General features: G+C 45.6%; 1 protein-coding gene across 4 annotated transcripts in view; it reads left to right on the plus strand.

Moving 5' to 3' along the window:
• The first annotated feature begins 2,798 nt into the window (after positions 1-2,798).
• The window catches only part of LOC119654875 (trace amine-associated receptor 8c), a 160,491-nt gene continuing 149,646 nt past the window's right edge, over positions 2,799-13,643 (plus strand). Inside the window, exons 1-2 of one of the 4 annotated variants that reach the window (XM_038060476.1) lie at positions 2,799-2,919; positions 4,137-4,630. The gene's annotated coding sequence lies outside the window, so the exon portion shown is untranslated. Of the gene's footprint in view, positions 4,631-13,643 lie in introns of all 4 variants that reach the window. The other 3 variants (XM_038060473.1, XM_038060475.1, XM_038060472.1) reach the window with 3 other exon arrangements.

Below are 13,643 nucleotides of genomic sequence, written 5' to 3' on the forward strand. Positions count from 1 at the left end.
TCGCCGTTTGGTACTACGTTTGCAAGCCAACGAGAAGGTATTCGTCACAGAGGCACAGTATAGATCAGCATAAAGGAGACTCCGGAGCGCTATAAATAAAAGCAACGCTCGCGACTGACAGAACCACGAGGTGAATGAGGACCCCTGGGGACTTGGCTATAAGCTTATCACCCGGAAAATCGGAGCTCTGCGGACGCCTGCATACTAAGTACCGACCAGATGGACCCCATTGTACGGGCATTGTTCCCCAGACACCCTGTACGGGTTGATTTCAATAGCGCGGAAAGTGTCGAGGATTTCCTCCTTTTTCACAATGAGGGAGCTAGAAGAAGCGGTTCCCACTATGAAAAATAATAGAGCGCCAGGTCCTGATGGCATCCCGGCGGAAGTTTACGAACTGGTGTTCCGCCTACCTCGGGTTCAAAACAGAGAGATCCACAGTGGATGCTGTTACAGAGGTTGTAGATGCGGTGAATCGGGCGGAGGCACACAGCCGGCGGTCTCGACGGATAGTGCTCCTTATAACGCTTGATGTCAGAAATGCCTTCAATTCCGTCAGATGGACAGATATGCTAGGCACACTAGAAAACTCATTTCACGTGCACAAGCTATCTCTTGCGAATATTGAGGGATTATCTGAAATATCGCTTCCTACTCTATGAGGCGCTATAGCGCCAAAGGAGGATAGAAATCAGATCGGGAGTAACACAAGGATCCATCCTAGGAACGGACCTCTGGAACGCTCATTATGATAGTCTGCTGAGACTCGATATGCCCGAAGGGTCGCGCCTGGTCGGTTATGCAGACGACGTTCCGGCACTTCTTACCGGACGCACTGTTGAACAGGCGCAAAGCAGACTTGACATATTGATGCGACGGGTAAGCAGAAGGATGACTGCTCACGGTTTCAGCCTTACGCTGGAAAAAAACCGAAGTAGTCATCTTGATCAGAAGAAGAATCCCGACCCTGCGTCCAATATCGATCGACGAGTTGATTATAGAGTCAAAACCAGAGGTTGAATATCTTGGTTTAATGCTTGACTGGAAGATGAACTTCTTCGAGCAAATCAAAACAGCAGCGGATAGGGCTGCATCTGGAGGCGCGGCTTTGAGTCGCCCAATGGCGAATGTCGGTGGCCCTATATCTACTAGGAGACGTCTGCTTATGGGAGCAACGTAGTCGGTTTTTCTCTATGGCACGGAGGTTTGGACTGATGCCCTTGACAACGAGGTGCATCGTAAGCGCCTGGCGGGGAGCTTTGCTAGTGCCGTCTATTAATCGCACCCTCTTTGAACCGGCTGTGATGGTGATCGCAGAAGTGATCCCCGTTGCCCCCCTTGCCAAGGAGCGCAAAGCTATTCACCGCCGTAAGGGCGATAACTTAAGAGGGGTGGTTGCCCATGAAGACCGTCATCGCACCCTCACCCAGTGCCAACTTTCTTGGCAAAATGAGCCAAGGGGCAGGTGGACGGCGCAGCTAATCGACAATTTAGACCCGTGGTTGAACCGAACGCTCGGTGAAATTGATTACGTCCTTACCAAACTTCTAAGCGGGCATGGAGGTTTTCAGTCTTACCTCCACAGGATTGGGAAGGCACGATCTCCTGATTGTGTGTTTTGCAATGGAGTGGCGGACGACGCTGAACACACATTTTTCTCTTACGAGAGGTGGGACGGCTTTCGTCAGCAGCTTTATGCAGACACAGGGGAGCTCTCTCCAGACAACCTGTCAGAGATATGCTGAAGAGCGCTGGCAGCTGGAATCGTGTTGCGCATTATGTTCGGGGTCTTCTTATTGTGAAGAAGATTGAACTCGACCGGCAGAGGGACCGGAACTTCCTTCCTCCCTTCCCCTCCCATTGGTGAAAAGAATTCCCTGACTTGCCGGCTCCCAAAGCCGGGAGAGCGGGAGGGATAGCCCGAAGTAATGTGTCAAACGGTTCCAGGGTAGTTTTCTGATGACAGGGAGGTGTTTAGTTGGTAGTCTGATAGCGTACTATTGCGGGAGGCCAACACTCTGTGCGTAAACACACTCCAAAAAAAAAATCCCACATCATTAATGGCAATGAAAACGAAAAATATCAAGGCTTGAAATTTTCAAAGGAAATATGGCATCTATTGTCCTGCGAGAAAGGAAACGGATATGGATAGCTGTGTCCACTTTTATGCAATATCATAGGAAACTTCTGTAGTTAGTATCCCATATCAAACAACCACAAACATATCATACCTGAAGGGGTCAGTTTTCGACTTCCGTTTGGATTTCCTTTTTAAATTTAAAACCCTTAGGAAAAACTGGTGTTAATGAAGCCTAACTAAATAGGCCTCCATATTGGCTATGCTGGACCTTTTTCCTCAAGAAAACTGTCATTTCCACCATTCTTTATGTCCGCTTCAGGCATATCCCTTCCTGGTTAGGAATCTACGAGCCTACGAGTTTCAAAACAACTTTTCAATGGAATGCATAAATTAGACCTAATCCAACAAAACGTGACTTCATTGGTCATACATAGCAGCCATGTATCGAAAATTCTCTCCAACATTTTTTGCACATTATACTAACCAACATCATCCTTTTCACCATCCAAACCACGTGATGTTCAGCCTGGTTACTCCGAGAACACTGGCATCGTTCGTTTGGCGCATACTCCCCTTTTCGCTGAGAGTAAAATCTCAATCAGAGAATCATTCGCGCAGGACTAGGATTGTTCCTTTGGAAGCATATTTCATTCACAGAATCCTTGCTGGATCCCGTAGTGTTCAGTACGAGGGTACAAAACGTTCAGTAGTCAGTTGCCTTTCGCCACGTGCGTTCGCATTCTAAGGACCGACTTCCCTCATAGCGTTCGGTGTTAAGGATCCAACCCTCAATCGGTTAAATGTTAGCTCCTCAATCCAATTCTCGTTGTACCTCTTTTGTGCGTTTTATGGTATTGATGAACCCTAGTGTGCGTCTGTCTTTCATGCATGCCATGCGAGTGTCCTTTGAAGTTGCTAATAAATAATCGGGAAGGAAACATTAAGATCCTGGTTTCCAACAAAAGCGTTGTGGACTGTTCTCAATAACAAGGATAATAAATGATATTGGCATCGGGATGATATCTGCTGCGAATAGTTGGTGTGTCCGTTAGAAGCGAATCTTAAATATCTCATCCTTGTTATAAAAACGTTTCAAAAAGGAAAGATAAACGACTCCAACCAGAAGTTGTTGTGTCGAAAAAGGAAGTGTTGTTGTTTTTCGAATGTGGGCCGGATTTCGTAAGCCGGCGACTACGCCAACCTCGACTAAACTGTTTCATGTGGGACGGTCACTGAAAGTGGTTTTTGTGATGGCAAAAGGACATCCCGTTGCCAACTATGGACAATTTGTTACAGCGTGGCTTGGTAGCATCACAAGCTTTTGGGGGTGGAAATCAGTTTAGCGTGTTATTGTGTTATGCGATTGTATAATCGAATCAATTCAGTTTTGAGATAAATTAGTCGTGATTCATTAGAGTAGTCAGTCGTGGACAACGTTTCAGCTGTCCACCCCGTTTTTGCAGAAAAGTAGGCCAGTCTTTATGCTGGTTTGAATGCGTCTAATTGCAGCACTGTGTGAGGTCATTTGATTAATATTGTGAAGAGAGATCGCGATGAAAGTGATTAGGTCGGGAGGAAACACGCTTCTGAGATACCCTTCATTTCATATAGCTTGAAATCAGGACTTTATGCACGTTAAAGGCGAAATTCCGTTTCAACCTATTTCGGAGCGTTTAACTTGGAACCAGCTGTAATCTATTCCATTTAATCCTTTCCAGTGAATTACTTCAATTCGAGGAAAATATCTAGAGCTCAACCAAAACATTTTTAGAAATTCGTCCTGACAGGACGTTAAGGATTTTGAAATTCAAATATGACGAGACTACATGAAAATGGGCCACAAACTCTTCCAAAATGAATTCAGATTTCCCAGTCATAGCTTCCAAGTTCTCTATTGTATATGTAACCCTTGAAAGGACACTTGATCGAAAGCCTCTCTTGACTTCATCCAAAACCATTTATCCCCAAGAAGTCCTCACTCAATAAGTGCATAATAAACGACCGAAAAGCAATAACACTTTTCCAAGAACTAATGTCTACTCCTCCGCGCCACCAGCCCACGAATACGCCCAAGCACAAGGAGAGTCCAGATACTTTGTAGATATGTTTTTGGAAAGTCGAAATAGTGTCAGCAATCACAACTCGTCCCCAAGGCTAAGAAAATGAAATTTTCAAATAATAGCAAATCTACAGGAGCGTCGTGACTTTAATACCGATAATACCGTGCGATAACCATAACCTCATATCAAATCAAGGACCACAGGTCAAGTGTTCCTCAAAGCCACTCGCTCCGATCCAGAGGACATTTATAGCCCACGATTATGTGTAAGTAGTGTTAAAGGACGAGCCACTTGCAGTGATTCAGGATGTGTGCCCGGTACGATTATTATACTTGGCCGTCTGAAAATAATATGTAGTGTCCGCCCGACGTCGTCATCAGTCCTGGGAGAAGCAAATATGTGTACTTACTATGAATCATCGTAAATATCGATAGTGCAAGACAGTTTCGACTAACCCGTCGACCCAAGTGAAGGAGGGCGTCATCAATGTGTAAGTTTTCATCAAGTCATCACTCTTTGAGTGGCAACCGTAGTTGTTAGCATAGAAGCATCTAAGGACGAATTAAGAGGAGCCCATCCCTACCCAACCTCCCCATCCTCACAGAGAAGCAATAAATCAATAAGCAATTGCTGGCATTTATCCTTGCTTTCAATTTTCCGAAGAGATGTCTTGAAACTGTTAAGAGATTTCCCAGCATCTATGCTGAAATTATGGTGATTGAAGGCTTTCCACTGTGGTGTCGATGGTTAGGACATTATTGATAGAAAAAATTGTTTCATCCCCTCCTTGACCAAAGAAAACTAAGCGGAAACCACATAGAAATTTAATATTTTCAGAGTATTTGCATTTAGGTTTCCGGTTTCCCCCTCCCTAATTGCAACATAATTGGTATGATGCTAACAACCACCCTCGTGGCTCCTCCATTAAATACCAATATCACGTCCAAAAACAAAAACTCCCTCCTTTAAACAAGACATCTAAGGATTTTCCCTACGCAACTGTTTATCCTGCATCCCCATCGATTTATTCTTTATTCTTTACTCGAGCAGAATATTTGCTAAAGTGCTCAATAACATTAAATAATTCATGGACCAACTTTACTGTTCCGTCGGAGTTTTGATAGGAGAAAAGGACTCAGTTATTGTTTAAGACTCATCTAAAATTCGCTCATAAAAGGTTGCACACAGAATTGAAATAAAAAAAATCTTTAATGTCTTGCAAGGAGTTATAGGACTAAGACGACTTTAATCAGCACAAGATGATTTATTAAGCGCATTTTAGGTACCTACTTTGGATGATAATTATTCACTACCTGGCAACTTACTTTGAAGCTTCGAGGAAACTATATCCAACACTAGTCAACTTTCCACATTTTCCTTACAAAAACTTTCACTAGGTCCAGGTCCATCTGAAAAATTTTAAGAGGACTTTCACGAATCCCCATGACATAACTAGATTTACCAATTCTGGCAGAAGAGATGCATTTATAGCACCGCTGCGTGGAGAGTTCTCCTTGAGGTCCTGAATGAGATCTGGCTCGATCATACTCCTCGGGAGGGCAGGTCCTAGGTCAAACTGCTCCCTATTCTAAGGAAAGAGGAAAGGCTCAAAACGATTTTAACAATTTCAGGCCGATCTCAGTCTTAAATGTGTTTTCTAAAAATACATAGTGAAAGCCAAGTTCAATCAGTACCTCCAGGACTACCACATTCTCCCCAATAACTGCTTCACCTATAGGAAGACCTGTCGCAACCAGGACCAAAAAAGCATGTCCTCGACTTATCCATTCAGGAAGTGTAAGATATCCTCTGTCAACCGCATTAATCTTGAAAAATGCGGCACCACCGCCTTTCCGAAAGCCCGTACAGATATATTTAGAATAAACATCAACAGCGACCTCCTTAAACACAAAACATCATTACCTTCTTGGGGAAAACGATCTCTGCTTCACTGATATTAAAGAACCATGTTGACTCCATCACTATCGAAGTCAAAAAGCTGCAAAGTTGATGTCCCCTCAAGTAGCCTCCATCCATCTTGAACTATGCCCAGACACCTTGAGAAAAAATCGGATCCCCCACGGCTACCTCCCTGAGGCAATGTCTTGGCTTCACCAGAATCGACCACCAACTCATGTCGTCTTTAAATTAGTTAACGAGCCTCCTACATCCTCAAAAAAAAAAAACCTGCAGAAGAGATTCTGAACGCCAGAATGAAGTCTTCAACCCTCCAACAGGATCCCCCCCCCCCCAACAGGATCGATCTTGCCTCTGGCTATGTGTAGGAGGCCCACAAGCTTCGTGTTTCGCAATTTTACTAGCCGATGCTTCAGTTGATCTCAAGAATTCCAGATACAGGATTTATTCAAAGCAGGAACCATTCTGTTCCCTGTCCAGGACATCCGCCGTTTCGGTCGAACTGCTTGCTTTCTGGCTAACCATGAATTCCCTCCAATCTATTAAAGCCCTCACCAACAAGATCCTGATCAATAACCTGACCGTACCGGCGCATGATGAAATGAAGGAAACTCATCTTAAAAAGGTCCTTATCCTCTGGTGTTCTGGGCATACTGCTAATTTTTATAATAGTTTAGTTTAGTTTACTGGGGGAGCCGCAGCTCCAAGCCATTATAAACCTGTAGTATTGGGTCAGTAATAAGGACTAGGATCTTTTTCGAATGGAGATCCTCGAGACCACGAGTCCGCGTCCTGATGTCAAAATTGCTAGAGTCTACTGAGACGCACATCGGAGGCGCGAACCTGAACGCCACCGCAAATTCGCCTCTGCCGCCGCATTGAACCGCCATGGAAAGAGTTGACGGCCTGTCAGGAGACCGTCTTGGGCTCCGTGCAGGCCAGCAAAAGGAGTTCACGGTCAGCTCCCCGGAGATGGTGTATGGGGATAATCTGCGCCTCCTCGCTGGCCCTGTGCTGGACATCAGAATAGGGTTAAGCGACCCTGGAATGCTGCATCTGCTCAGAGATGCAGTTCCGAAGCTGCGACCGACTCCACCTTGCCTACACGCGACAATGGAGGTCAACATCCCCAGGGACCTCGAGACGTATTCACAGGTTCTCATTCGCATGGACGTTCCTCGGAGCCCGCTGCAAACACCATGCGAGGATCCTTTTAGAGTTTTGGAGCGAGGCGAGCACTTGTACAAACTCGACGCCCCAGGCGGCCCATGTCAACAAAAAGCTCGCCGCGACGGTTCGTCCTTTGCGTTCACCAGGTAGATCTAGATCGCAATCACGGTCGACGTCTGCTTCCCGAAAAGGGTGTTCGAGTAGTCGCACGTGGGGACCCTTAGCGCCCTCGACCTTTTGCTGGCACTATCGTAAATATGGAGCTCAGACGACTAAATATACCACCGAATGCGTGTTTAATGCAACAAAAAACTAGGCTCGATGACGGCTACCCGCGCCGCAGTACTACGTCGCCTTGCAATCTTTGAGCTCCTGAGGAGATGTTGGTTCCTGGTCGACACGGGCGCTAAGGTGTCGGTTCTCCCTGTACACCGTCCGCAAAACTTACGGTTGGCTGCTGTGAACTCTTCTCCCATCCGCACCTATGGCTATAGACAGGTAGATGTGAGTCTCGAACTGTACAAAACGTTTTCGTGGCGTTTCGTTCTGGCAGATATTAGCATCCTCATATTAGGCGCAAACTTCCTACGTCACTATGGGCTATTGGTGGACTTGCAGAACGTGGCCTCGACGCAACCTCATTATAGACGCCACGGAAAATTTTTGCCTACAAAGATAACACCATTTCAATCATTTTGGAGGATATTTCCGACCACCGCATTCGCGCACTCCTCAGAAAGAACCCCAACATTAATACGGAAAGTAGTTTCTCTCAGCCGGTTAAGCACGATGTGCAGCACCATATCAACACTACCAGCTCTTCAATCTTTTCTTCTGCGCCGACTGTCACGCCAGCAACTTGCTGTCGCAAAGAAAGAAGGGGGAATATACGCTGACCTTCCAATAGCTGTTGGTCGTCTCCACTGCATTTAGTCTCTAAGCCAAAAGGCGACTGGCGGTCAAGGGGAGACTCATCCATGATTTTGCTCACTCGCTTACAAACTACATGTTTTTACGACCTTGACTCTAGCCAAGGCGTATCACCAAAGCCCTGTCGCTAATGAAGACATTCCGAAGACGGCTATCTGTACACCTTTCGAACTCTTCGAGTTTACCAGGATGAGTTTCGACTTGTAGAACGCTGCGCAGACGTTCATCCACTCTGTCTTGTGACTCTTGAACTTCTGTTCCGTTTATGTAGAAGATGTTTTGGTCGCTTCTTTTTTAGAATCTAAGCGCTTGCTGAGTACCATCTATAAGATATTCTCCACTATCTTGCTAAGCCGGATAGCCCCATAAGCCCAGAACATCATTGGCCCATACCAAAGAGGCTTCACTCCAGGCAAATCAGCAACAGATCAGATTTTCTCTCTGCGGCAGGCGATGGAAAAACTGTTGGAATATGGACAACAGTTGCACCATCTGTTCATCGACTTTAAAGTCGCCTATGATAGCATAGCCAGGGTAAAACTGTACACGGCCATGAGAGAATTCGGTATTCCGACGAAATTAATAAGACTGACTAGGCTGGCCCTGACCAATGTGCGAGGCCAGATAAAAGCAGCAGGATCACTCTCAAGACCATTCGACATCAACAACGGTCTACGACAAGGGGATGCCCTATCATGCGTCCTCTTTAACCTGGCCCTCGAGAAAGTGATCCGTGATGCTGAGGTGAATGCAAGAGGTACGATCCTCTTCAAGTCCACCCAACTACTGGCCTATGCTGACGATATCGACATCATGGGAAGAACCACCCGAGACGTACAAACTGCTTTCATCCAGATCGAACAGGCGGCGATTGAGGCGAGATCTGGGGCTGCACATCAATGAAGGCAAGACAAAATATATGGTGGCAACGTCAGCACCGAAGACGAATCAACCAACAACATCAAACCGCACTGGTCAAACACAAACACGAAGAAGAATAAGGATAGGAGAATACAACTTTGAGACCGTTGACAATTTCTCTTATCTAGGGTCGAAAATCACAACCGTTAACAACTACGATGATGAAATCCGCGCACGGTTGTTGTCAGCCAACAGAGCCTATTTCAGCTTACAAAGACTGTTCCGCTCGAAACGTCTCACCATAGGGTCAAAGCTCTTACTGTACAAGACTATGATCTTGCCAGTCCTCATGTATTCCTCGGAAACTTGGGTTCTTGGCAAGAAAAATTGCGAACTCTTGGCCACGTTCGAAAGAAGAATCCTCCGAAGAATTTTTGGCCCCCTACATGAGGATGGACGATTCCGTAGCCTACACAATGACGAAATCTATGGGCGATACCATGACCGTCCGGTTGTGGATAAAATCCGGCTCAATAGGTTACGGTGGGCGGGTCACTTAATCCCAGACCCTGCCTAAGATGGAGCGATGGCGTAGGCCAGGACGCCAGACAGCTTTTAGGGATATCGAAGTGGTGGACCTCGGCGCAAAACCGGGATGTCTGGAGTTTCTTATTAAGGCAGGCCTAGACCGGATACCGGTTGTTGCGCCGTTGATGATGATGAAGCGCTTGAAACATCTCGACTGCATTTTTCAACGTCTCTTTGAGGCCCGGATTGTTCTTGATTCTTACAGAAGCAGGTAAAATTTCTCGGGCACTCACCCTAATGGTATCCAACCTAACCCAGACAAGGTTGAGGCAATTAAGAGCTTTCCCCTGCAACCACGATGAAAAACCTGCGGAAGCTCTTGGGCATATTAAACATTTCTCGTCGTTTCTTGCCCAAGGCCGCTCATCACCAAGCGATCCTTAACACCCACCTGTCTCGGTCCAAAACAATGACTCGCGAAGTTACGTGGTCTGTTGAAACCGTCCATGCGTTTGAGGCAGTCAAACATCAACTTGTTGATGCTACACTACCTTTGAGGGTAGGCCGTTCACTGTGTTCACGGACCACAAGCCTCTCACTTTCTACTATATAAAAGGCCTCCAAAGCGTCCTCTCGGCAACTTCGGCAATTGAATTATATCAGCCAGTTTACTTCTGATATCCAACACGAGTCTGGAAAAGGCAATGTTGTTGCAGACGCTTTGTCTCGAATCTCGTAGGTCACGATGTACCAGCCGTAATCATGACGGAGTTAGGCAAGCTCCTTGGCTTCAAGCGGCATCGGACTGCTGCATACCATCCACACTCCAATGGTATGCTGAAACATTGACACCGAATGCTGAAGGCCGCCTTAATGGCTCGCGGCGATCCGTCGTAGTCGCAGTACTTGCCTTTCGTCCTCCTCTGCCTCTGTACAGACCAACGAGAGGAATTCACGACCAGCTCCGCAGAGATGGAGTACGGGGAGAATCTGCGCCTCCCCGCTAACCCTGTACTAGACATCAGAGCAGGGTTACGCGACTGAGGAATGCTGTATCTGCTCAGAGACACCGTTTCGAGGCTGCGACCAACTCCACCGTCCCGACACGCGACAACGGAAATCAACACTCCCAGGGATCTTGAGACGTGTAGACAGGTCCTCATCACGATGGACGCTCCTCGAAGGCCGCTTTAGAGTTCTGGAACGAGGCCAGCATTCATTCAAACTCGACGTCCGAGGGGGGCTCATATGGTTATCCTTGTCGAGACTGAAAGCATTTGACGAGCCAGGGGCCGCTTCAAAAAAGCGCCCGCGAAGCATTAAATTCGCTCAATGACCCCATGTGGAAAAATGCATACTGGTGTGCTTTCCAATAAAGGAACTCTGTACTAGAACATGATAAAAGTTACTAGCAGTATTAATTCGAGACTTACATTCCTTGGAGGTTTCAGCCTCAACAGACTCTTGATGAGGGACCTCATTTTGTCTCTAATTCGCTAACCATTCTTATTAAGTGGGACCTTTCTTGGCATGGAGCATATTTTACTGCATTTACCGCCAAGGTTACTGAACTCTGAAAGTCATCTGAGAAAGAAAAGCGCAGCCCTCCCAACAGATGGGAAACGCTCCTTTATGTAATCGCAAAAGACACGGCAAGAGTGCGAATTATGTCCAACATCAAGTGGATGTAGACTTAGGCTCCCCCATATCCCAAACAGAAATCTAGCTTTAGCCTAGCTTAGGCTTAAACGAATGTCGGTTTTAACTTGGCTATAATTCTCACCCTTGTCGTGTTTTTTTGTATAAAGGAGCGTTTTCCACCTGTTGCCACTTGCGGTCACGCTACTCTCAAGGCAGAGGTGAGGCAGCGTCTGATATATTGTCTTTGCCCTGGACGAAACCGCCAGTTTTTTTTCTTTTTGTATGCTTGTGTGCTATGTCCCAAACGAGCGGTGCATGGACCAAAAAACGAGGGAGTAAGCTGCTGTGCATTTGGTCCTGTCCAACATCAAGTGGATGTGGGTTTAAAATCCATCATATCCCAAACAAAAATTGAGTACAGATTTTCTTAATGTTATGTATCGCTGCCAGATTAACAAATCGAGTTTTAACTATGGAAGATTCCTATACCTTGCACAGCAACTAACTTCCAGCCTCAAGTTTACTGTCGTGTGCGCAAAGTGGAAATGGCGAAAATTCTACATATTTTACCAAAAATTTGTAATGAACCTAAGGGAAATAGGATGACCAAACAACCATCCTAAGTGGCCAAAGACGACCTAGAGGGAAGAGCTATCCCAGAAACTTGACCGTGAAGGTCCGCCCACAAAAACTGAAGTTCCATCAAAGGGCTCGGTTGACACGTTCTTGCACGCCTCCATGCTAGCCAGGCTCGAGAATGTGGGGGGTCCTTTAAGAGCTTTGATCCCTCACGTGTCATTGGTACAAAATTAACGTGTCTATACCTATGTGTGGGTCCGCACCGGATCTAAAAATAAACAACATACAAAGGCATTCGAGACGGCCTAACAAAAAAAAAGGAACGCGAGCTAAACCTGGAAAATAAAAAAAAAAACGGCTCGACGCGGCGTGGAGCCGTAAACCTCCGGACCCAAGTGCCACGATCGAGAGGGAAGATCCACGACGGGTCACTGCCCCAATCATTGTTTATTCTGCCTTTGAGGTTCCCTCCTATCGTTGACATCATCAGGCCATTATTTAGAGGATGCCCCTATTGAGGTTTTGCAGGGGTCAAGGAGGAAGGGAGAGGAAGCCAGTCTTCAAATAAAATCATGGTGTAAAATTTCCCTCTTGGCCACTCGTTTTACTGGTCATGAATTACATCCTCTTGGCAGTGTATGATTTCTGTGGCTTTTTGTCCTGCTGCCTCACGCCCATGCAAAAGCTGCACAAAACTCAACGTCGTTATAACATCTAAAGCTTTACATGGCGAACCGGTCTCTCCACGCTTACTTAGATCTCGGTTGAACACCGAGAGTTCATGTTGCAACAACATGCTCGTGCCCCTACGGATGTGGCAAATCATTCCCCTCTATCAAGATCAATTCGCCCGAATGCATTCAATAATATGCAATCTGCGGAGAACATTAGGGTAATTGCACATTATGGAAGGCATTATTTGAGCAAATTAATTCAGAAAGAGGCGAAGGAGATTCCGCTGCCTCACGAAGCCGCGGTAACTACAAATACCATCTTGAAATCATATCCAGAACTCTACCTGTTCGTTTTACACCCCCAAAGCAGCTAATGAGTACATTACAGATTCAAGGGAGTCTTCAACGCTTTTCCCCCATCTCCGCCATTCTTATCATTTTCTATTCTAAACGAAAATCTTTTGCACCGGACAAAGCGAAAGTATCTTTTCAAAAGTTCAAGTTCATATCAGATCCACGAAAGCCCTTAATAATTAAATTTTTCGCTTTCCGGAGAAAAGTGAAACGCTTTTAATTTTGAACGTTACAACACAACACTTTGCGGACATCCATCTCCTAATTTTTCGAAAATTTGGCCAGAAAACCCTAAAACTTTTATTAAAAATCCCAAATTATCCTTATAGTGAGAAGTAACAGCAGCAGCGGTATTACGCAAGGATACTGCTCCTGACTGCTTTGAAATTCTCAAGTCTTAATTCATTTACTCAGGCAAGGGTTGATTTTCGCAAGAAATTAGAATGTTATAAATGGATCCAAATAATATCTTAATTAGTAGAATAATGGATGGCTATTTTTGTTTTCAAACAATATCCTTGACATGTACAGATGTAGTCAAAAGACATCCTCCAGGATACTCGCATTCCATGACTTTAAGCAAAGAAATGGTAAAAGCTTTCGATATCTTTTTCAAGCCCTGCATTACGCACGAGGACCGAATATTTCTAAGTTGTATAGGCCAAAACTCAATTTGGCAGATTTTTTCAAATAGAAAAAAGATTTCCATTCCGTTAAGGTAATTATAATCGACCGACGAACTCGATGGACCGAAGCAGAATGGACATTATTGAATTGGAGTCCTTTGCCATGACGCTCTCGCAAATGATTCTTTCAGGGAAAAATTTGCCACATCGAAAATTTTTTTTC

The sequence above is a fragment of the Hermetia illucens genome, chromosome 4, assembly GCF_905115235.1.
Source record: "Hermetia illucens chromosome 4, iHerIll2.2.curated.20191125, whole genome shotgun sequence".
Lineage (NCBI taxonomy): Eukaryota > Metazoa > Arthropoda > Insecta > Diptera > Stratiomyidae > Hermetia > Hermetia illucens.